Source organism: Ambystoma mexicanum, chromosome 5p (genome assembly GCF_040938575.1).
Source record: "Ambystoma mexicanum isolate Mex_15411 chromosome 5p, UKY_AmexF1_1, whole genome shotgun sequence".
In the NCBI taxonomy this organism is placed as follows: domain Eukaryota; kingdom Metazoa; phylum Chordata; class Amphibia; order Caudata; family Ambystomatidae; genus Ambystoma; species Ambystoma mexicanum.
The window spans coordinates 716,315,671-716,335,433 of NC_090930.1; the positions used below are offsets into that span (position 1 = coordinate 716,315,671).

The 19,763-nt window shown below is 54.6% G+C and overlaps 25 non-coding genes across 25 annotated transcripts; 17 read left to right on the forward strand and 8 right to left on the reverse strand.

Moving 5' to 3' along the window:
* The first annotated feature begins 287 nt into the window (after positions 1-287).
* Positions 288-359, forward strand: TRNAE-CUC (transfer RNA glutamic acid (anticodon CUC)). Its single transcript has one exon. It is a non-coding gene; the product is annotated as a tRNA-Glu (tRNA).
* A 915-nt stretch (positions 360-1,274) lies between these two features.
* Positions 1,275-1,357, reverse strand: TRNAL-UAA (transfer RNA leucine (anticodon UAA)). The gene has a single exon. It is a non-coding gene; the product is annotated as a tRNA-Leu (tRNA).
* Positions 1,358-2,251: 894 nt separating this feature from the next.
* On the forward strand, positions 2,252-2,323 carry TRNAE-CUC (transfer RNA glutamic acid (anticodon CUC)). Its single transcript has one exon. It is a non-coding gene; the product is annotated as a tRNA-Glu (tRNA).
* Positions 2,324-2,663: 340 nt separating this feature from the next.
* TRNAE-CUC (transfer RNA glutamic acid (anticodon CUC)) lies at positions 2,664-2,735 on the forward strand. The gene has a single exon. It is a non-coding gene; the product is annotated as a tRNA-Glu (tRNA).
* Positions 2,736-3,639: 904 nt separating this feature from the next.
* On the reverse strand, positions 3,640-3,722 carry TRNAL-UAA (transfer RNA leucine (anticodon UAA)). Its single transcript has one exon. It is a non-coding gene; the product is annotated as a tRNA-Leu (tRNA).
* Positions 3,723-4,612: 890 nt separating this feature from the next.
* On the forward strand, positions 4,613-4,684 carry TRNAE-CUC (transfer RNA glutamic acid (anticodon CUC)). The gene has a single exon. It is a non-coding gene; the product is annotated as a tRNA-Glu (tRNA).
* A 340-nt stretch (positions 4,685-5,024) lies between these two features.
* Positions 5,025-5,096, forward strand: TRNAE-CUC (transfer RNA glutamic acid (anticodon CUC)). Its single transcript has one exon. It is a non-coding gene; the product is annotated as a tRNA-Glu (tRNA).
* A 904-nt stretch (positions 5,097-6,000) lies between these two features.
* On the reverse strand, positions 6,001-6,083 carry TRNAL-UAA (transfer RNA leucine (anticodon UAA)). Its single transcript has one exon. It is a non-coding gene; the product is annotated as a tRNA-Leu (tRNA).
* Positions 6,084-6,977: 894 nt separating this feature from the next.
* TRNAE-CUC (transfer RNA glutamic acid (anticodon CUC)) lies at positions 6,978-7,049 on the forward strand. Its single transcript has one exon. It is a non-coding gene; the product is annotated as a tRNA-Glu (tRNA).
* A 340-nt stretch (positions 7,050-7,389) lies between these two features.
* Positions 7,390-7,461, forward strand: TRNAE-CUC (transfer RNA glutamic acid (anticodon CUC)). Its single transcript has one exon. It is a non-coding gene; the product is annotated as a tRNA-Glu (tRNA).
* A 904-nt stretch (positions 7,462-8,365) lies between these two features.
* TRNAL-UAA (transfer RNA leucine (anticodon UAA)) lies at positions 8,366-8,448 on the reverse strand. Its single transcript has one exon. It is a non-coding gene; the product is annotated as a tRNA-Leu (tRNA).
* An 894-nt stretch (positions 8,449-9,342) lies between these two features.
* TRNAE-CUC (transfer RNA glutamic acid (anticodon CUC)) lies at positions 9,343-9,414 on the forward strand. Its single transcript has one exon. It is a non-coding gene; the product is annotated as a tRNA-Glu (tRNA).
* A 340-nt stretch (positions 9,415-9,754) lies between these two features.
* Positions 9,755-9,826, forward strand: TRNAE-CUC (transfer RNA glutamic acid (anticodon CUC)). The gene has a single exon. It is a non-coding gene; the product is annotated as a tRNA-Glu (tRNA).
* Positions 9,827-10,730: 904 nt separating this feature from the next.
* On the reverse strand, positions 10,731-10,813 carry TRNAL-UAA (transfer RNA leucine (anticodon UAA)). Its single transcript has one exon. It is a non-coding gene; the product is annotated as a tRNA-Leu (tRNA).
* Positions 10,814-11,707: 894 nt separating this feature from the next.
* On the forward strand, positions 11,708-11,779 carry TRNAE-CUC (transfer RNA glutamic acid (anticodon CUC)). The gene has a single exon. It is a non-coding gene; the product is annotated as a tRNA-Glu (tRNA).
* Positions 11,780-12,119: 340 nt separating this feature from the next.
* TRNAE-CUC (transfer RNA glutamic acid (anticodon CUC)) lies at positions 12,120-12,191 on the forward strand. The gene has a single exon. It is a non-coding gene; the product is annotated as a tRNA-Glu (tRNA).
* Positions 12,192-13,095: 904 nt separating this feature from the next.
* On the reverse strand, positions 13,096-13,178 carry TRNAL-UAA (transfer RNA leucine (anticodon UAA)). Its single transcript has one exon. It is a non-coding gene; the product is annotated as a tRNA-Leu (tRNA).
* Positions 13,179-14,072: 894 nt separating this feature from the next.
* Positions 14,073-14,144, forward strand: TRNAE-CUC (transfer RNA glutamic acid (anticodon CUC)). Its single transcript has one exon. It is a non-coding gene; the product is annotated as a tRNA-Glu (tRNA).
* Positions 14,145-14,484: 340 nt separating this feature from the next.
* On the forward strand, positions 14,485-14,556 carry TRNAE-CUC (transfer RNA glutamic acid (anticodon CUC)). The gene has a single exon. It is a non-coding gene; the product is annotated as a tRNA-Glu (tRNA).
* Positions 14,557-15,460: 904 nt separating this feature from the next.
* On the reverse strand, positions 15,461-15,543 carry TRNAL-UAA (transfer RNA leucine (anticodon UAA)). Its single transcript has one exon. It is a non-coding gene; the product is annotated as a tRNA-Leu (tRNA).
* Positions 15,544-16,437: 894 nt separating this feature from the next.
* TRNAE-CUC (transfer RNA glutamic acid (anticodon CUC)) lies at positions 16,438-16,509 on the forward strand. Its single transcript has one exon. It is a non-coding gene; the product is annotated as a tRNA-Glu (tRNA).
* A 340-nt stretch (positions 16,510-16,849) lies between these two features.
* TRNAE-CUC (transfer RNA glutamic acid (anticodon CUC)) lies at positions 16,850-16,921 on the forward strand. The gene has a single exon. It is a non-coding gene; the product is annotated as a tRNA-Glu (tRNA).
* Positions 16,922-17,825: 904 nt separating this feature from the next.
* Positions 17,826-17,908, reverse strand: TRNAL-UAA (transfer RNA leucine (anticodon UAA)). Its single transcript has one exon. It is a non-coding gene; the product is annotated as a tRNA-Leu (tRNA).
* Positions 17,909-18,802: 894 nt separating this feature from the next.
* TRNAE-CUC (transfer RNA glutamic acid (anticodon CUC)) lies at positions 18,803-18,874 on the forward strand. The gene has a single exon. It is a non-coding gene; the product is annotated as a tRNA-Glu (tRNA).
* A 340-nt stretch (positions 18,875-19,214) lies between these two features.
* TRNAE-CUC (transfer RNA glutamic acid (anticodon CUC)) lies at positions 19,215-19,286 on the forward strand. The gene has a single exon. It is a non-coding gene; the product is annotated as a tRNA-Glu (tRNA).
* Positions 19,287-19,763: the final 477 nt, after the last annotated feature.

Consider the following 19,763-nt stretch of genomic DNA (forward strand, 5'->3'; position numbering starts at 1 on the left):
ACCGGAAATCTTGCTCCCAGATGCAGATTTGCGTGCACAAAATGGAGGAAGTGCCCTCAGCGCGACGCAAAACGTGTTTATGGCAGAGTCCCATTCATTCTCCTGTCGCTGCGGAAAGACTGCCCTTGACGCAAAAAAGGCAGCTTCCTTTTTCACCGCTGGAGAGAACCTATCTGCTCGGCCCTCCCCCTCTCTTCCCAGTCCCCCAATGGACTGGCCTTTGAGGCACCTGCAGGCATTGTGCACTCGGACACCACTGCCCGGCCTTCCCGAGCTGTCCAGCGGTCTCCCTGGTGGTCTAGTGGTTAGGATTCGGCGCTCTCACCGCCGCGGCCCGGGTTCGATTCCCGGTCAGGGAAGAGAGGCTTTTACTGAATGACATTTTTACAGAAATTCAAACAACTGCGTCTCAAAAAATATTTCTTTCAAATGTAGCTTCACTCACAGGCAATAGCGGCGTGGCTCCCCTGGCGGTAACTCCAAGCATCTTTTCAGCATGGTCCCTTACCGGAAGCTGTCGCCGCTAGAAGTGGGCCTGTGCCCCAAAAAGGAAGCTTTCTTTCTTCCAAAGCTGTAGAGAAAATATTAGTCCTGTCGCCCTGCCAAAGCCGAGCTCGCCCACCATCCCTAGCCTCATCAGACCAAGACCTTGCCCGGGACCCTGGGGCAGAGGGCTGCAGAAATGGTTGCGTACCGGTTTGGAGGAGAAAAGCAGGGGAGGGAGGGGTCGTAGCTGCTTGATTTGCATACAGAGCTGTGGTCTGCTGGGAAAGTGCAGCCTTTGGAGCTTGGCAAAGGCTTCGCAAGGGGCCCGAGCATTGCCCTCGCCCCGTTTGTTGACAGGTTCTCCTTCTATGGGCTGAAGGGCCCTGTAGCCTGATTTGAGGTTGGACGCTCTATTATTCACAGGGGTGTACCGGGCCTAGACGGTGACTGGCTGACCCGTCAGGGCATCGCCCGTTTGGAAGCCCGTTTCGGAAGCCGTGAGGAAGCGGAGGCGGGAATCCCTGCCCAATTTTCTTTTGGGGTGGTAGGGCTGTTGGCGGGGTTGCACAAGCTCTGCCAACTTTGGCGGCTTAAGCTTGGGATGCGAGGGACATGGTACAAAAATGCAAAGGTTTTCCAGGAAAAGAGTCTACGGGCAACGATTCCTTGTTGCTCTTTTCAGGTGAACTCAAGCCTCAGGGCTTTGAGGTAGGGGCACTGCCTACAGACAGCAGGAAAGGGCTTGTGCGAAGCTGCTGCCGCATTTAGGTAAGAAGAGTAAAAACCTGTACCAGGAGTGGGGCTCGAACCCACGCGGACACTTGTCCATTGGATCTTAAGTCCAACGCCTTAACCACTCGGCCATCCTGGTGAGCTGCTGCAAAGGGCTTCGAATTGAATCTTTGCTGTTTCAGCAGCAGGCGAACAAGTGGAAAACCAGCCCAGAGTGCCCCCTGCAGGAGGTTGGATGGAATTGGCTTGCGAGCGGCAAACGTCTCTCACTTAACAGCATTACAATAGCCTCCAGCTGACTGCAAGTACGGTTGCGGAAACCTCCCGGGTGCTGCAGTCGTTTCCCCGGTGGCCTAGTGGTGAGGATTTGGTGCTTTCACTGCCACGGGCCTGGCTTCGAGTCCCCGACCAGAGTGTGTGCTTTGAGTAAAGGTGGTCTAGGGCAGTCCAGAGGCAGGCTGAGCCTCGAAGGCTGGTGCAGGCCTTGGTGTGCGAGCCCGAAAAAAGGGCAGCTCCTATGTCATCCCTTCTTGCCCTCCGGCACTTGCTGTACAAGCAAAGCCCCCTTTGAACTCTGCATGGTAACCCTGCTGTGTCTCGCAGGCAATCATGGCCTGCCGCCTTTTAATAAACGTGCTCTCCCACGAAGCAGTTCTCCTAAGGAGGGTTAGTTGTGAGTGTGCATCTTCAGCGGCAGCCTCTAGGGGGAGCTTCAGCACTGACCCACAAAAGCTCATAGCGAGGAAGGCTGTCCTTTCAGGAGAGCAAGACAGGAATATCAGCGCTTGGAAGTGAAAGCGCAAACGTTCCCAAAGTGATGCTGTCTTCAATCTCTAAGCTCCCCTTTTCGCAGACCATCACAAGTGTTTTTGTTTTCTTTCTTTCTTTCTTTCTTTATTTCTTTATTTATTTATTTATTAGCAGAAACGGCCCCCGAAGACCTGCAGGCACTGGTGCCCATTGTAGCAGAGGCCCTCAGCCTTTGGACTCGGACGCCACCATCTGAGCGACACGCAACGGGGTGCACCCACCGTCCCTGGTGGTCTAGTGGTTAGGATTCGGCGCTCTCACCGCTGCGGCCCGGGTTCGATTCCCGGTCAGGGAAGGAGCTCTTTTAACAACTGACATTTTTATTTACAGCAATGCAGTTAACTGGCGACCGGAAATCTTGCTCCCAGATGCAGATTTGCGTGCACAAAATGGAGGAAGTGCCCTCAGCGCGACGCAAAACGTGTTTATGGCAGAGTCCCATTCATTCTCCTGTCGCTGCGGAAAGACTGCCCTTGACGCAAAAAAGGCAGCTTCCTTTTTCACCGCTGGAGAGAACCTATCTGCTCGGCCCTCCCCCTCTCTTCCCAGTCCCCCAATGGACTGGCCTTTGAGGCACCTGCAGGCATTGTGCACTCGGACACCACTGCCCGGCCTTCCCGAGCTGTCCAGCGGTCTCCCTGGTGGTCTAGTGGTTAGGATTCGGCGCTCTCACCGCCGCGGCCCGGTTTCGATTCCCGGTCAGGGAAGAGAGGCTTTTACTGAATGACATTTTTACAGAAATTCAAACAACTGCGTCTCAAAAAATATTTCTTTCAAATGTAGCTTCACTCACAGGCAATAGCGGCGTGGCTCCCCTGGCGGTAACTCCAAGCATCTTTTCAGCATGGTCCCTTACCGGAAGCTGTCGCCGCTAGAAGTGGGCCTGTGCCCCAAAAAGGAAGCTTTCTTTCTTCCAAAGCTGTAGAGAAAATATTAGTCCTGTCGCCCTGTCAAAGCCGAGCTCGCCCACCATCCCTAGCCTCATCAGACCAAGACCTTGCCCGGGACCCTGGGGCAGAGGGCTGCAGAAATGGTTGCGTACCGGTTTGGAGGAGAAAAGCAGGGGAGGGAGGGGTCGTAGCTGCTTGATTTGCATACAGAGCTGTGGTCTGCTGGGAAAGTGCAGCCTTTGGAGCTTGGCAAAGGCTTCGCAAGGGGCCCGAGCATTGCCCTCGCCCCGTTTGTTGACAGGTTCTCCTTCTATGGGCTGAAGGGCCCTGTAGCCTGATTTGAGGTTGGACGCTCTATTATTCACAGGGGTGTACCGGGCCTAGACGGTGACTGGCTGACCCGTCAGGGCATCGCCCGTTTGGAAGCCCGTTTCGGAAGCGGAGGCGGGAATCCCTGCCCAATTTTCTTTTGGGGTGGTAGGGCTGTTGGCGGGGTTGCACAAGCTCTGCCAACTTTGGCGGCTTAAGCTTGGGATGCGAGGGACATGGTACAAAAATGCAAAGGTTTTCCAGGAAAAGAGTCTACGGGCAACGATTCCTTGTTGCTCTTTTCAGGTGAACTCAAGCCTCAGGGCTTTGAGGTAGGGGCACTGCCTACAGACAGCAGGAAAGGGCTTGTGCGAAGCTGCTGCCGCATTTAGGTAAGAAGAGTAAAAACCTGTACCAGGAGTGGGGCTCGAACCCACGCGGACACTTGTCCATTGGATCTTAAGTCCAACGCCTTAACCACTCGGCCATCCTGGTGAGCTGCTGCAAAGGGCTTCGAATTGAATCTTTGCTGTTTCAGCAGCAGGCGAACAAGTGGAAAACCAGCCCAGAGTGCCCCCTGCAGGAGGTTGGATGGAATTGGCTTGCGAGCGGCAAACGTCTCTCACTTAACAGCATTACAATAGCCTCCAGCTGACTGCAAGTACGGTTGCGGAAACCTCCCGGGTGCTGCAGTCGTTTCCCCGGTGGCCTAGTGGTGAGGATTTGGTGCTTTCACTGCCACGGGCCTGGCTTCGAGTCCCCGACCAGAGTGTGTGCTTTGAGTAAAGGTGGTCTAGGGCAGTCCAGAGGCAGGCTGAGCCTCGAAGGCTGGTGCAGGCCTTGGTGTGCGAGCCCGAAAAAAGGGCAGCTCCTATGTCATCCCTTCTTGCCCTCCGGCACTTGCTGTACAAGCAAAGCCCCCTTTGAACTCTGCATGGTAACCCTGCTGTGTCTCGCAGGCAATCATGGCCTGCCGCCTTTTAATAAACGTGCTCTCCCACGAAGCAGTTCTCCTAAGGAGGGTTAGTTGTGAGTGTGCATCTTCAGCGGCAGCCTCTAGGGGGAGCTTCAGCACTGACCCACAAAAGCTCATAGCGAGGAAGGCTGTCCTTTCAGGAGAGCAAGACAGGAATATCAGCGCTTGGAAGTGAAAGCGCAAACGTTCCCAAAGTGATGCTGTCTTCAATCTCTAAGCTCCCCTTTTCGCAGACCATCACAAGTGTTTTTGTTTTCTTTCTTTCTTTCTTTCTTTCTTTATTTCTTTATTTATTAGCAGAAACGGCCCCCGAAGACCTGCAGGCACTGGTGCCCATTGTAGCAGAGGCCCTCAGCCTTTGGACTCGGACGCCACCATCTGAGCGACACGCAACGGGGTGCACCCACCGTCCCTGGTGGTCTAGTGGTTAGGATTCGGGGCTCTCACCGCCGCGGCCCGGGTTCGATTCCCGGTCAGGGAAGGAGCTCTTTTAACAACTGACATTTTTATTTACAGCAATGCAGTTAACTGGCGACTGGAAATCTTGCTCCCAGATGCAGATTTGCGTGCACAAAATGGAGGAAGTGCCCTCAGCGCGACGCAAAACGTGTTTATGGCAGAGTCCCATTCATTCTCCTGTCGCTGCGGAAAGACTGCCCTTGACGCAAAAAAGGCAGCTTCCTTTTTCACCGCTGGAGAGAACCTATCTGCTCGGCCCTCCCCCTCTCTTCCCAGTCCCCCAATGGACTGGCCTTTGAGGCACCTGCAGGCATTGTGCACTCGGACACCACTGCCCGGCCTTCCCGAGCTGTCCAGCGGTCTCCCTGGTGGTCTAGTGGTTAGGATTCGGCGCTCTCACCGCCGTGGCCCGGGTTCGATTCCCGGTCAGGGAAGAGAGGCTTTTACTGAATGACATTTTTACAGAAATTCAAACAACTGCGTCTCAAAAAATATTTCTTTCAAATGTAGCTTCACTCACAGGCAATAGCGGCGTGGCTCCCCTGGCGGTAACTCCAAGCATCTTTTCAGCATGGTCCCTTACCGGAAGCTGTCGCCGCTAGAAGTGGGCCTGTGCCCCAAAAAGGAAGCTTTCTTTCTTCCAAAGCTGTAGAGAAAATATTAGTCCTGTCGCCCTGCCAAAGCCGAGCTCGCCCACCATCCCTAGCCTCATCAGACCAAGACCTTGCCCGGGACCCTGGGGCAGAGGGCTGCAGAAATGGTTGCGTACCGGTTTGGAGGAGAAAAGCAGGGGAGGGAGGGGTCGTAGCTGCTTGATTTGCATACAGAGCTGTGGTCTGCTGGGAAAGTGCAGCCTTTGGAGCTTGGCAAAGGCTTCGCAAGGGGCCCGAGCATTGCCCTCGCCCCGTTTGTTGACAGGTTCTCCTTCTATGGGCTGAAGGGCCCTGTAGCCTGATTTGAGGTTGGACGCTCTATTATTCACAGGGGTGTACCGGGCCTAGACGGTGACTGGCTGACCCGTCAGGGCATCGCCCGTTTGGAAGCCCGTTTCGGAAGCGGAGGCGGGAATCCCTGCCCAATTTTCTTTTGGGGTGGTAGGGCTGTTGGCGGGGTTGCACAAGCTCTGCCAACTTTGGCGGCTTAAGCTTGGGATGCGAGGGACATGGTACAAAAATGCAAAGGTTTTCCAGGAAAAGAGTCTACGGGCAACGATTCCTTGTTGCTCTTTTCAGGTGAACTCAAGCCTCAGGGCTTTGAGGTAGGGGCACTGCCTACAGACAGCAGGAAAGGGCTTGTGCGAAGCTGCTGCCGCATTTAGGTAAGAAGAGTAAAAACCTGTACCAGGAGTGGGGCTCGAACCCACGCGGACACTTGTCCATTGGATCTTAAGTCCAACGCCTTAACCACTCGGCCATCCTGGTGAGCTGCTGCAAAGGGCTTCGAATTGAATCTTTGCTGTTTCAGCAGCAGGCGAACAAGTGGAAAACCAGCCCAGAGTGCCCCCTGCAGGAGGTTGGATGGAATTGGCTTGCGAGCGGCAAACGTCTCTCACTTAACAGCATTACAATAGCCTCCAGCTGACTGCAAGTACGGTTGCGGAAACCTCCCGGGTGCTGCAGTCGTTTCCCCGGTGGCCTAGTGGTGAGGATTTGGTGCTTTCACTGCCACGGGCCTGGCTTCGAGTCCCCGACCAGAGTGTGTGCTTTGAGTAAAGGTGGTCTAGGGCAGTCCAGAGGCAGGCTGAGCCTCGAAGGCTGGTGCAGGCCTTGGTGTGCGAGCCCGAAAAAAGGGCAGCTCCTATGTCATCCCTTCTTGCCCTCCGGCACTTGCTGTACAAGCAAAGCCCCCTTTGAACTCTGCATGGTAACCCTGCTGTGTCTCGCAGGCAATCATGGCCTGCCGCCTTTTAATAAACGTGCTCTCCCACGAAGCAGTTCTCCTAAGGAGGGTTAGTTGTGAGTGTGCATCTTCAGCGGCAGCCTCTAGGGGGAGCTTCAGCACTGACCCACAAAAGCTCATAGCGAGGAAGGCTGTCCTTTCAGGAGAGCAAGACAGGAATATCAGCGCTTGGAAGTGAAAGCGCAAACGTTCCCAAAGTGATGCTGTCTTCAATCTCTAAGCTCCCCTTTTCGCAGACCATCACAAGTGTTTTTGTTTTCTTTCTTTCTTTCTTTCTTTATTTCTTTATTTATTTATTTATTAGCAGAAACGGCCCCCGAAGACCTGCAGGCACTGGTGCCCATTGTAGCAGAGGCCCTCAGCCTTTGGACTCGGACGCCACCATCTGAGCGACACGCAACGGGGTGCACCCACCGTCCCTGGTGGTCTAGTGGTTAGGATTCGGCGCTCTCACCGCTGCGGCCCGGGTTCGATTCCCGGTCAGGGAAGGAGCTCTTTTAACAACTGACATTTTTATTTACAGCAATGCAGTTAACTGGCGACCGGAAATCTTGCTCCCAGATGCAGATTTGCGTGCACAAAATGGAGGAAGTGCCCTCAGCGCGACGCAAAACGTGTTTATGGCAGAGTCCCATTCATTCTCCTGTCGCTGCGGAAAGACTGCCCTTGACGCAAAAAAGGCAGCTTCCTTTTTCACCGCTGGAGAGAACCTATCTGCTCGGCCCTCCCCCTCTCTTCCCAGTCCCCCAATGGACTGGCCTTTGAGGCACCTGCAGGCATTGTGCACTCGGACACCACTGCCCGGCCTTCCCGAGCTGTCCAGCGGTCTCCCTGGTGGTCTAGTGGTTAGGATTCGGCGCTCTCACCGCCGCGGCCCGGTTTCGATTCCCGGTCAGGGAAGAGAGGCTTTTACTGAATGACATTTTTACAGAAATTCAAACAACTGCGTCTCAAAAAATATTTCTTTCAAATGTAGCTTCACTCACAGGCAATAGCGGCGTGGCTCCCCTGGCGGTAACTCCAAGCATCTTTTCAGCATGGTCCCTTACCGGAAGCTGTCGCCGCTAGAAGTGGGCCTGTGCCCCAAAAAGGAAGCTTTCTTTCTTCCAAAGCTGTAGAGAAAATATTAGTCCTGTCGCCCTGTCAAAGCCGAGCTCGCCCACCATCCCTAGCCTCATCAGACCAAGACCTTGCCCGGGACCCTGGGGCAGAGGGCTGCAGAAATGGTTGCGTACCGGTTTGGAGGAGAAAAGCAGGGGAGGGAGGGGTCGTAGCTGCTTGATTTGCATACAGAGCTGTGGTCTGCTGGGAAAGTGCAGCCTTTGGAGCTTGGCAAAGGCTTCGCAAGGGGCCCGAGCATTGCCCTCGCCCCGTTTGTTGACAGGTTCTCCTTCTATGGGCTGAAGGGCCCTGTAGCCTGATTTGAGGTTGGACGCTCTATTATTCACAGGGGTGTACCGGGCCTAGACGGTGACTGGCTGACCCGTCAGGGCATCGCCCGTTTGGAAGCCCGTTTCGGAAGCGGAGGCGGGAATCCCTGCCCAATTTTCTTTTGGGGTGGTAGGGCTGTTGGCGGGGTTGCACAAGCTCTGCCAACTTTGGCGGCTTAAGCTTGGGATGCGAGGGACATGGTACAAAAATGCAAAGGTTTTCCAGGAAAAGAGTCTACGGGCAACGATTCCTTGTTGCTCTTTTCAGGTGAACTCAAGCCTCAGGGCTTTGAGGTAGGGGCACTGCCTACAGACAGCAGGAAAGGGCTTGTGCGAAGCTGCTGCCGCATTTAGGTAAGAAGAGTAAAAACCTGTACCAGGAGTGGGGCTCGAACCCACGCGGACACTTGTCCATTGGATCTTAAGTCCAACGCCTTAACCACTCGGCCATCCTGGTGAGCTGCTGCAAAGGGCTTCGAATTGAATCTTTGCTGTTTCAGCAGCAGGCGAACAAGTGGAAAACCAGCCCAGAGTGCCCCCTGCAGGAGGTTGGATGGAATTGGCTTGCGAGCGGCAAACGTCTCTCACTTAACAGCATTACAATAGCCTCCAGCTGACTGCAAGTACGGTTGCGGAAACCTCCCGGGTGCTGCAGTCGTTTCCCCGGTGGCCTAGTGGTGAGGATTTGGTGCTTTCACTGCCACGGGCCTGGCTTCGAGTCCCCGACCAGAGTGTGTGCTTTGAGTAAAGGTGGTCTAGGGCAGTCCAGAGGCAGGCTGAGCCTCGAAGGCTGGTGCAGGCCTTGGTGTGCGAGCCCGAAAAAAGGGCAGCTCCTATGTCATCCCTTCTTGCCCTCCGGCACTTGCTGTACAAGCAAAGCCCCCTTTGAACTCTGCATGGTAACCCTGCTGTGTCTCGCAGGCAATCATGGCCTGCCGCCTTTTAATAAACGTGCTCTCCCACGAAGCAGTTCTCCTAAGGAGGGTTAGTTGTGAGTGTGCATCTTCAGCGGCAGCCTCTAGGGGGAGCTTCAGCACTGACCCACAAAAGCTCATAGCGAGGAAGGCTGTCCTTTCAGGAGAGCAAGACAGGAATATCAGCGCTTGGAAGTGAAAGCGCAAACGTTCCCAAAGTGATGCTGTCTTCAATCTCTAAGCTCCCCTTTTCGCAGACCATCACAAGTGTTTTTGTTTTCTTTCTTTCTTTCTTTCTTTATTTCTTTATTTATTTATTTATTAGCAGAAACGGCCCCCGAAGACCTGCAGGCACTGGTGCCCATTGTAGCAGAGGCCCTCAGCCTTTGGACTCGGACGCCACCATCTGAGCGACACGCAACGGGGTGCACCCACCGTCCCTGGTGGTCTAGTGGTTAGGATTCGGCGCTCTCACCGCTGCGGCCCGGGTTCGATTCCCGGTCAGGGAAGGAGCTCTTTTAACAACTGACATTTTTATTTACAGCAATGCAGTTAACTGGCGACCGGAAATCTTGCTCCCAGATGCAGATTTGCGTGCACAAAATGGAGGAAGTGCCCTCAGCGCGACGCAAAACGTGTTTATGGCAGAGTCCCATTCATTCTCCTGTCGCTGCGGAAAGACTGCCCTTGACGCAAAAAAGGCAGCTTCCTTTTTCACCGCTGGAGAGAACCTATCTGCTCGGCCCTCCCCCTCTCTTCCCAGTCCCCCAATGGACTGGCCTTTGAGGCACCTGCAGGCATTGTGCACTCGGACACCACTGCCCGGCCTTCCCGAGCTGTCCAGCGGTCTCCCTGGTGGTCTAGTGGTTAGGATTCGGCGCTCTCACCGCCGCGGCCCGGGTTCGATTCCCGGTCAGGGAAGAGAGGCTTTTACTGAATGACATTTTTACAGAAATTCAAACAACTGCGTCTCAAAAAATATTTCTTTCAAATGTAGCTTCACTCACAGGCAATAGCGGCGTGGCTCCCCTGGCGGTAACTCCAAGCATCTTTTCAGCATGGTCCCTTACCGGAAGCTGTCGCCGCTAGAAGTGGGCCTGTGCCCCAAAAAGGAAGCTTTCTTTCTTCCAAAGCTGTAGAGAAAATATTAGTCCTGTCGCCCTGCCAAAGCCGAGCTCGCCCACCATCCCTAGCCTCATCAGACCAAGACCTTGCCCGGGACCCTGGGGCAGAGGGCTGCAGAAATGGTTGCGTACCGGTTTGGAGGAGAAAAGCAGGGGAGGGAGGGGTCGTAGCTGCTTGATTTGCATACAGAGCTGTGGTCTGCTGGGAAAGTGCAGCCTTTGGAGCTTGGCAAAGGCTTCGCAAGGGGCCCGAGCATTGCCCTCGCCCCGTTTGTTGACAGGTTCTCCTTCTATGGGCTGAAGGGCCCTGTAGCCTGATTTGAGGTTGGACGCTCTATTATTCACAGGGGTGTACCGGGCCTAGACGGTGACTGGCTGACCCGTCAGGGCATCGCCCGTTTGGAAGCCCGTTTCGGAAGCGGAGGCGGGAATCCCTGCCCAATTTTCTTTTGGGGTGGTAGGGCTGTTGGCGGGGTTGCACAAGCTCTGCCAACTTTGGCGGCTTAAGCTTGGGATGCGAGGGACATGGTACAAAAATGCAAAGGTTTTCCAGGAAAAGAGTCTACGGGCAACGATTCCTTGTTGCTCTTTTCAGGTGAACTCAAGCCTCAGGGCTTTGAGGTAGGGGCACTGCCTACAGACAGCAGGAAAGGGCTTGTGCGAAGCTGCTGCCGCATTTAGGTAAGAAGAGTAAAAACCTGTACCAGGAGTGGGGCTCGAACCCACGCGGACACTTGTCCATTGGATCTTAAGTCCAACGCCTTAACCACTCGGCCATCCTGGTGAGCTGCTGCAAAGGGCTTCGAATTGAATCTTTGCTGTTTCAGCAGCAGGCGAACAAGTGGAAAACCAGCCCAGAGTGCCCCCTGCAGGAGGTTGGATGGAATTGGCTTGCGAGCGGCAAACGTCTCTCACTTAACAGCATTACAATAGCCTCCAGCTGACTGCAAGTACGGTTGCGGAAACCTCCCGGGTGCTGCAGTCGTTTCCCCGGTGGCCTAGTGGTGAGGATTTGGTGCTTTCACTGCCACGGGCCTGGCTTCGAGTCCCCGACCAGAGTGTGTGCTTTGAGTAAAGGTGGTCTAGGGCAGTCCAGAGGCAGGCTGAGCCTCGAAGGCTGGTGCAGGCCTTGGTGTGCGAGCCCGAAAAAAGGGCAGCTCCTATGTCATCCCTTCTTGCCCTCCGGCACTTGCTGTACAAGCAAAGCCCCCTTTGAACTCTGCATGGTAACCCTGCTGTGTCTCGCAGGCAATCATGGCCTGCCGCCTTTTAATAAACGTGCTCTCCCACGAAGCAGTTCTCCTAAGGAGGGTTAGTTGTGAGTGTGCATCTTCAGCGGCAGCCTCTAGGGGGAGCTTCAGCACTGACCCACAAAAGCTCATAGCGAGGAAGGCTGTCCTTTCAGGAGAGCAAGACAGGAATATCAGCGCTTGGAAGTGAAAGCGCAAACGTTCCCAAAGTGATGCTGTCTTCAATCTCTAAGCTCCCCTTTTCGCAGACCATCACAAGTGTTTTTGTTTTCTTTCTTTCTTTCTTTCTTTATTTCTTTATTTATTTATTTATTAGCAGAAACGGCCCCCGAAGACCTGCAGGCACTGGTGCCCATTGTAGCAGAGGCCCTCAGCCTTTGGACTCGGACGCCACCATCTGAGCGACACGCAACGGGGTGCACCCACCGTCCCTGGTGGTCTAGTGGTTAGGATTCGGCGCTCTCACCGCTGCGGCCCGGGTTCGATTCCCGGTCAGGGAAGGAGCTCTTTTAACAACTGACATTTTTATTTACAGCAATGCAGTTAACTGGCGACCGGAAATCTTGCTCCCAGATGCAGATTTGCGTGCACAAAATGGAGGAAGTGCCCTCAGCGCGACGCAAAACGTGTTTATGGCAGAGTCCCATTCATTCTCCTGTCGCTGCGGAAAGACTGCCCTTGACGCAAAAAAGGCAGCTTCCTTTTTCACCGCTGGAGAGAACCTATCTGCTCGGCCCTCCCCCTCTCTTCCCAGTCCCCCAATGGACTGGCCTTTGAGGCACCTGCAGGCATTGTGCACTCGGACACCACTGCCCGGCCTTCCCGAGCTGTCCAGCGGTCTCCCTGGTGGTCTAGTGGTTAGGATTCGGCGCTCTCACCGCCGCGGCCCGGTTTCGATTCCCGGTCAGGGAAGAGAGGCTTTTACTGAATGACATTTTTACAGAAATTCAAACAACTGCGTCTCAAAAAATATTTCTTTCAAATGTAGCTTCACTCACAGGCAATAGCGGCGTGGCTCCCCTGGCGGTAACTCCAAGCATCTTTTCAGCATGGTCCCTTACCGGAAGCTGTCGCCGCTAGAAGTGGGCCTGTGCCCCAAAAAGGAAGCTTTCTTTCTTCCAAAGCTGTAGAGAAAATATTAGTCCTGTCGCCCTGCCAAAGCCGAGCTCGCCCACCATCCCTAGCCTCATCAGACCAAGACCTTGCCCGGGACCCTGGGGCAGAGGGCTGCAGAAATGGTTGCGTACCGGTTTGGAGGAGAAAAGCAGGGGAGGGAGGGGTCGTAGCTGCTTGATTTGCATACAGAGCTGTGGTCTGCTGGGAAAGTGCAGCCTTTGGAGCTTGGCAAAGGCTTCGCAAGGGGCCCGAGCATTGCCCTCGCCCCGTTTGTTGACAGGTTCTCCTTCTATGGGCTGAAGGGCCCTGTAGCCTGATTTGAGGTTGGACGCTCTATTATTCACAGGGGTGTACCGGGCCTAGACGGTGACTGGCTGACCCGTCAGGGCATCGCCCGTTTGGAAGCCCGTTTCGGAAGCGGAGGCGGGAATCCCTGCCCAATTTTCTTTTGGGGTGGTAGGGCTGTTGGCGGGGTTGCACAAGCTCTGCCAACTTTGGCGGCTTAAGCTTGGGATGCGAGGGACATGGTACAAAAATGCAAAGGTTTTCCAGGAAAAGAGTCTACGGGCAACGATTCCTTGTTGCTCTTTTCAGGTGAACTCAAGCCTCAGGGCTTTGAGGTAGGGGCACTGCCTACAGACAGCAGGAAAGGGCTTGTGCGAAGCTGCTGCCGCATTTAGGTAAGAAGAGTAAAAACCTGTACCAGGAGTGGGGCTCGAACCCACGCGGACACTTGTCCATTGGATCTTAAGTCCAACGCCTTAACCACTCGGCCATCCTGGTGAGCTGCTGCAAAGGGCTTCGAATTGAATCTTTGCTGTTTCAGCAGCAGGCGAACAAGTGGAAAACCAGCCCAGAGTGCCCCCTGCAGGAGGTTGGATGGAATTGGCTTGCGAGCGGCAAACGTCTCTCACTTAACAGCATTACAATAGCCTCCAGCTGACTGCAAGTACGGTTGCGGAAACCTCCCGGGTGCTGCAGTCGTTTCCCCGGTGGCCTAGTGGTGAGGATTTGGTGCTTTCACTGCCACGGGCCTGGCTTCGAGTCCCCGACCAGAGTGTGTGCTTTGAGTAAAGGTGGTCTAGGGCAGTCCAGAGGCAGGCTGAGCCTCGAAGGCTGGTGCAGGCCTTGGTGTGCGAGCCCGAAAAAAGGGCAGCTCCTATGTCATCCCTTCTTGCCCTCCGGCACTTGCTGTACAAGCAAAGCCCCCTTTGAACTCTGCATGGTAACCCTGCTGTGTCTCGCAGGCAATCATGGCCTGCCGCCTTTTAATAAACGTGCTCTCCCACGAAGCAGTTCTCCTAAGGAGGGTTAGTTGTGAGTGTGCATCTTCAGCGGCAGCCTCTAGGGGGAGCTTCAGCACTGACCCACAAAAGCTCATAGCGAGGAAGGCTGTCCTTTCAGGAGAGCAAGACAGGAATATCAGCGCTTGGAAGTGAAAGCGCAAACGTTCCCAAAGTGATGCTGTCTTCAATCTCTAAGCTCCCCTTTTCGCAGACCATCACAAGTGTTTTTGTTTTCTTTCTTTCTTTCTTTCTTTATTTCTTTATTTATTTATTTATTAGCAGAAACGGCCCCCGAAGACCTGCAGGCACTGGTGCCCATTGTAGCAGAGGCCCTCAGCCTTTGGACTCGGACGCCACCATCTGAGCGACACGCAACGGGGTGCACCCACCGTCCCTGGTGGTCTAGTGGTTAGGATTCGGCGCTCTCACCGCTGCGGCCCGGGTTCGATTCCCGGTCAGGGAAGGAGCTCTTTTAACAACTGACATTTTTATTTACAGCAATGCAGTTAACTGGCGACCGGAAATCTTGCTCCCAGATGCAGATTTGCGTGCACAAAATGGAGGAAGTGCCCTCAGCGCGACGCAAAACGTGTTTATGGCAGAGTCCCATTCATTCTCCTGTCGCTGCGGAAAGACTGCCCTTGACGCAAAAAAGGCAGCTTCCTTTTTCACCGCTGGAGAGAACCTATCTGCTCGGCCCTCCCCCTCTCTTCCCAGTCCCCCAATGGACTGGCCTTTGAGGCACCTGCAGGCATTGTGCACTCGGACACCACTGCCCGGCCTTCCCGAGCTGTCCAGCGGTCTCCCTGGTGGTCTAGTGGTTAGGATTCGGCGCTCTCACCGCCGCGGCCCGGTTTCGATTCCCGGTCAGGGAAGAGAGGCTTTTACTGAATGACATTTTTACAGAAATTCAAACAACTGCGTCTCAAAAAATATTTCTTTCAAATGTAGCTTCACTCACAGGCAATAGCGGCGTGGCTCCCCTGGCGGTAACTCCAAGCATCTTTTCAGCATGGTCCCTTACCGGAAGCTGTCGCCGCTAGAAGTGGGCCTGTGCCCCAAAAAGGAAGCTTTCTTTCTTCCAAAGCTGTAGAGAAAATATTAGTCCTGTCGCCCTGTCAAAGCCGAGCTCGCCCACCATCCCTAGCCTCATCAGACCAAGACCTTGCCCGGGACCCTGGGGCAGAGGGCTGCAGAAATGGTTGCGTACCGGTTTGGAGGAGAAAAGCAGGGGAGGGAGGGGTCGTAGCTGCTTGATTTGCATACAGAGCTGTGGTCTGCTGGGAAAGTGCAGCCTTTGGAGCTTGGCAAAGGCTTCGCAAGGGGCCCGAGCATTGCCCTCGCCCCGTTTGTTGACAGGTTCTCCTTCTATGGGCTGAAGGGCCCTGTAGCCTGATTTGAGGTTGGACGCTCTATTATTCACAGGGGTGTACCGGGCCTAGACGGTGACTGGCTGACCCGTCAGGGCATCGCCCGTTTGGAAGCCCGTTTCGGAAGCGGAGGCGGGAATCCCTGCCCAATTTTCTTTTGGGGTGGTAGGGCTGTTGGCGGGGTTGCACAAGCTCTGCCAACTTTGGCGGCTTAAGCTTGGGATGCGAGGGACATGGTACAAAAATGCAAAGGTTTTCCAGGAAAAGAGTCTACGGGCAACGATTCCTTGTTGCTCTTTTCAGGTGAACTCAAGCCTCAGGGCTTTGAGGTAGGGGCACTGCCTACAGACAGCAGGAAAGGGCTTGTGCGAAGCTGCTGCCGCATTTAGGTAAGAAGAGTAAAAACCTGTACCAGGAGTGGGGCTCGAACCCACGCGGACACTTGTCCATTGGATCTTAAGTCCAACGCCTTAACCACTCGGCCATCCTGGTGAGCTGCTGCAAAGGGCTTCGAATTGAATCTTTGCTGTTTCAGCAGCAGGCGAACAAGTGGAAAACCAGCCCAGAGTGCCCCCTGCAGGAGGTTGGATGGAATTGGCTTGCGAGCGGCAAACGTCTCTCACTTAACAGCATTACAATAGCCTCCAGCTGACTGCAAGTACGGTTGCGGAAACCTCCCGGGTGCTGCAGTCGTTTCCCCGGTGGCCTAGTGGTGAGGATTTGGTGCTTTCACTGCCACGGGCCTGGCTTCGAGTCCCCGACCAGAGTGTGTGCTTTGAGTAAAGGTGGTCTAGGGCAGTCCAGAGGCAGGCTGAGCCTCGAAGGCTGGTGCAGGCCTTGGTGTGCGAGCCCGAAAAAAGGGCAGCTCCTATGTCATCCCTTCTTGCCCTCCGGCACTTGCTGTACAAGCAAAGCCCCCTTTGAACTCTGCATGGTAACCCTGCTGTGTCTCGCAGGCAATCATGGCCTGCCGCCTTTTAATAAACGTGCTCTCCCACGAAGCAGTTCTCCTAAGGAGGGTTAGTTGTGAGTGTGCATCTTCAGCGGCAGCCTCTAGGGGGAGCTTCAGCACTGACCCACAAAAGCTCATAGCGAGGAAGGCTGTCCTTTCAGGAGAGCAAGACAGGAATATCAGCGCTTGGAAGTGAAAGCGCAAACGTTCCCAAAGTGATGCTGTCTTCAATCTCTAAGCTCCCCTTTTCGCAGACCATCACAAGTGTTTTTGTTTTCTTTCTTTCTTTCTTTCTTTATTTCTTTATTTATTTATTTATTAGCAGAAACGGCCCCCGAAGACCTGCAGGCACTGGTGCCCATTGTAGCAGAGGCCCTCAGCCTTTGGACTCGGACGCCACCATCTGAGCGACACGCAACGGGGTGCACCCACCGTCCCTGGTGGTCTAGTGGTTAGGATTCGGCGCTCTCACCGCTGCGGCCCGGGTTCGATTCCCGGTCAGGGAAGGAGCTCTTTTAACAACTGACATTTTTATTTACAGCAATGCAGTTAACTGGCGACCGGAAATCTTGCTCCCAGATGCAGATTTGCGTGCACAAAATGGAGGAAGTGCCCTCAGCGCGACGCAAAACGTGTTTATGGCAGAGTCCCATTCATTCTCCTGTCGCTGCGGAAAGACTGCCCTTGACGCAAAAAAGGCAGCTTCCTTTTTCACCGCTGGAGAGAACCTATCTGCTCGGCCCTCCCCCTCTCTTCCCAGTCCCCCAATGGACTGGCCTTTGAGGCACCTGCAGGCATTGTGCACTCGGACACCACTGCCCGGCCTTCCCGAGCTGTCCAGCGGTCTCCCTGGTGGTCTAGTGGTTAGGATTCGGCGCTCTCACCGCCGCGGCCCGGGTTCGATTCCCGGTCAGGGAAGAGAGGCTTTTACTGAATGACATTTTTACAGAAATTCAAACAACTGCGTCTCAAAAAATATTTCTTTCAAATGTAGCTTCACTCACAGGCAATAGCGGCGTGGCTCCCCTGGCGGTAACTCCAAGCATCTTTTCAGCATGGTCCCTTACCGGAAGCTGTCGCCGCTAGAAGTGGGCCTGTGCCCCAAAAAGGAAGCTTTCTTTCTTCCAAAGCTGTAGAGAAAATATTAGTCCTGTCGCCCTGCCAAAGCCGAGCTCGCCCACCATCCCTAGCCTCATCAGACCAAGACCTTGCCCGGGACCCTGGGGCAGAGGGCTGCAGAAATGGTTGCGTACCGGTTTGGAGGAGAAAAGCAGGGGAGGGAGGGGTCGTAGCTGCTTGATTTGCATACAGAGCTGTGGTCTGCTGGGAAAGTGCAGCCTTTGGAGCTTGGCAAAGGCTTCGCAAGGGGCCCGAGCATTGCCCTCGCCCCGTTTGTTGACAGGTTCTCCTTCTATGGGCTGAAGGGCCCTGTAGCCTGATTTGAGGTTGGACGCTCTATTATTCACAGGGGTGTACCGGGCCTAGACGGTGACTGGCTGACCCGTCAGGGCATCGCCCGTTTGGAAGCCCGTTTCGGAAGCGGAGGCGGGAATCCCTGCCCAATTTTCTTTTGGGGTGGTAGGGCTGTTGGCGGGGTTGCACAAGCTCTGCCAACTTTGGCGGCTTAAGCTTGGGATGCGAGGGACATGGTACAAAAATGCAAAGGTTTTCCAGGAAAAGAGTCTACGGGCAACGATTCCTTGTTGCTCTTTTCAGGTGAACTCAAGCCTCAGGGCTTTGAGGTAGGGGCACTGCCTACAGACAGCAGGAAAGGGCTTGTGCGAAGCTGCTGCCGCATTTAGGTAAGAAGAGTAAAAACCTGTACCAGGAGTGGGGCTCGAACCCACGCGGACACTTGTCCATTGGATCTTAAGTCCAACGCCTTAACCACTCGGCCATCCTGGTGAGCTGCTGCAAAGGGCTTCGAATTGAATCTTTGCTGTTTCAGCAGCAGGCGAACAAGTGGAAAACCAGCCCAGAGTGCCCCCTGCAGGAGGTTGGATGGAATTGGCTTGCGAGCGGCAAACGTCTCTCACTTAACAGCATTACAATAGCCTCCAGCTGACTGCAAGTACGGTTGCGGAAACCTCCCGGGTGCTGCAGTCGTTTCCCCGGTGGCCTAGTGGTGAGGATTTGGTGCTTTCACTGCCACGGGCCTGGCTTCGAGTCCCCGACCAGAGTGTGTGCTTTGAGTAAAGGTGGTCTAGGGCAGTCCAGAGGCAGGCTGAGCCTCGAAGGCTGGTGCAGGCCTTGGTGTGCGAGCCCGAAAAAAGGGCAGCTCCTATGTCATCCCTTCTTGCCCTCCGGCACTTGCTGTACAAGCAAAGCCCCCTTTGAACTCTGCATGGTAACCCTGCTGTGTCTCGCAGGCAATCATGGCCTGCCGCCTTTTAATAAACGTGCTCTCCCACGAAGCAGTTCTCCTAAGGAGGGTTAGTTGTGAGTGTGCATCTTCAGCGGCAGCCTCTAGGGGGAGCTTCAGCACTGACCCACAAAAGCTCATAGCGAGGAAGGCTGTCCTTTCAGGAGAGCAAGACAGGAATATCAGCGCTTGGAAGTGAAAGCGCAAACGTTCCCAAAGTGATGCTGTCTTCAATCTCTAAGCTCCCCTTTTCGCAGACCATCACAAGTGTTTTTGTTTTCTTTCTTTCTTTCTTTCTTTATTTCTTTATTTATTTATTTATTAGCAGAAACGGCCCCCGAAGACCTGCAGGCACTGGTGCCCATTGTAGCAGAGGCCCTCAGCCTTTGGACTCGGACGCCACCATCTGAGCGACACGCAACGGGGTGCACCCACCGTCCCTGGTGGTCTAGTGGTTAGGATTCGGCGCTCTCACCGCTGCGGCCCGGGTTCGATTCCCGGTCAGGGAAGGAGCTCTTTTAACAACTGACATTTTTATTTACAGCAATGCAGTTAACTGGCGACCGGAAATCTTGCTCCCAGATGCAGATTTGCGTGCACAAAATGGAGGAAGTGCCCTCAGCGCGACGCAAAACGTGTTTATGGCAGAGTCCCATTCATTCTCCTGTCGCTGCGGAAAGACTGCCCTTGACGCAAAAAAGGCAGCTTCCTTTTTCACCGCTGGAGAGAACCTATCTGCTCGGCCCTCCCCCTCTCTTCCCAGTCCCCCAATGGACTGGCCTTTGAGGCACCTGCAGGCATTGTGCACTCGGACACCACTGCCCGGCCTTCCCGAGCTGTCCAGCGGTCTCCCTGGTGGTCTAGTGGTTAGGATTCGGCGCTCTCACCGCCGCGGCCCGGTTTCGATTCCCGGTCAGGGAAGAGAGGCTTTTACTGAATGACATTTTTACAGAAATTCAAACAACTGCGTCTCAAAAAATATTTCTTTCAAATGTAGCTTCACTCACAGGCAATAGCGGCGTGGCTCCCCTGGCGGTAACTCCAAGCATCTTTTCAGCATGGTCCCTTACCGGAAGCTGTCGCCGCTAGAAGTGGGCCTGTGCCCCAAAAAGGAAGCTTTCTTTCTTCCAAAGCTGTAGAGAAAATATTAGTCCTGTCGCCCTGCCAAAGCCGAGCTCGCCCACCATCCCTAGCCTCATCAGACCAAGACCTTGCCCGGGACCCTGGGGCAGAGGGCTGCAGAAATGGTTGCGTACCGGTTTGGAGGAGAAAAGCAGGGGAGGGAGGGGTCGTAGCTGCTTGATTTGCATACAGAGCTGTGGTCTGCTGGGAAAGTGCAGCCTTTGGAGCTTGGCAAAGGCTTCGCAAGGGGCCCGAGCATTGCCCTCGCCCCGTTTG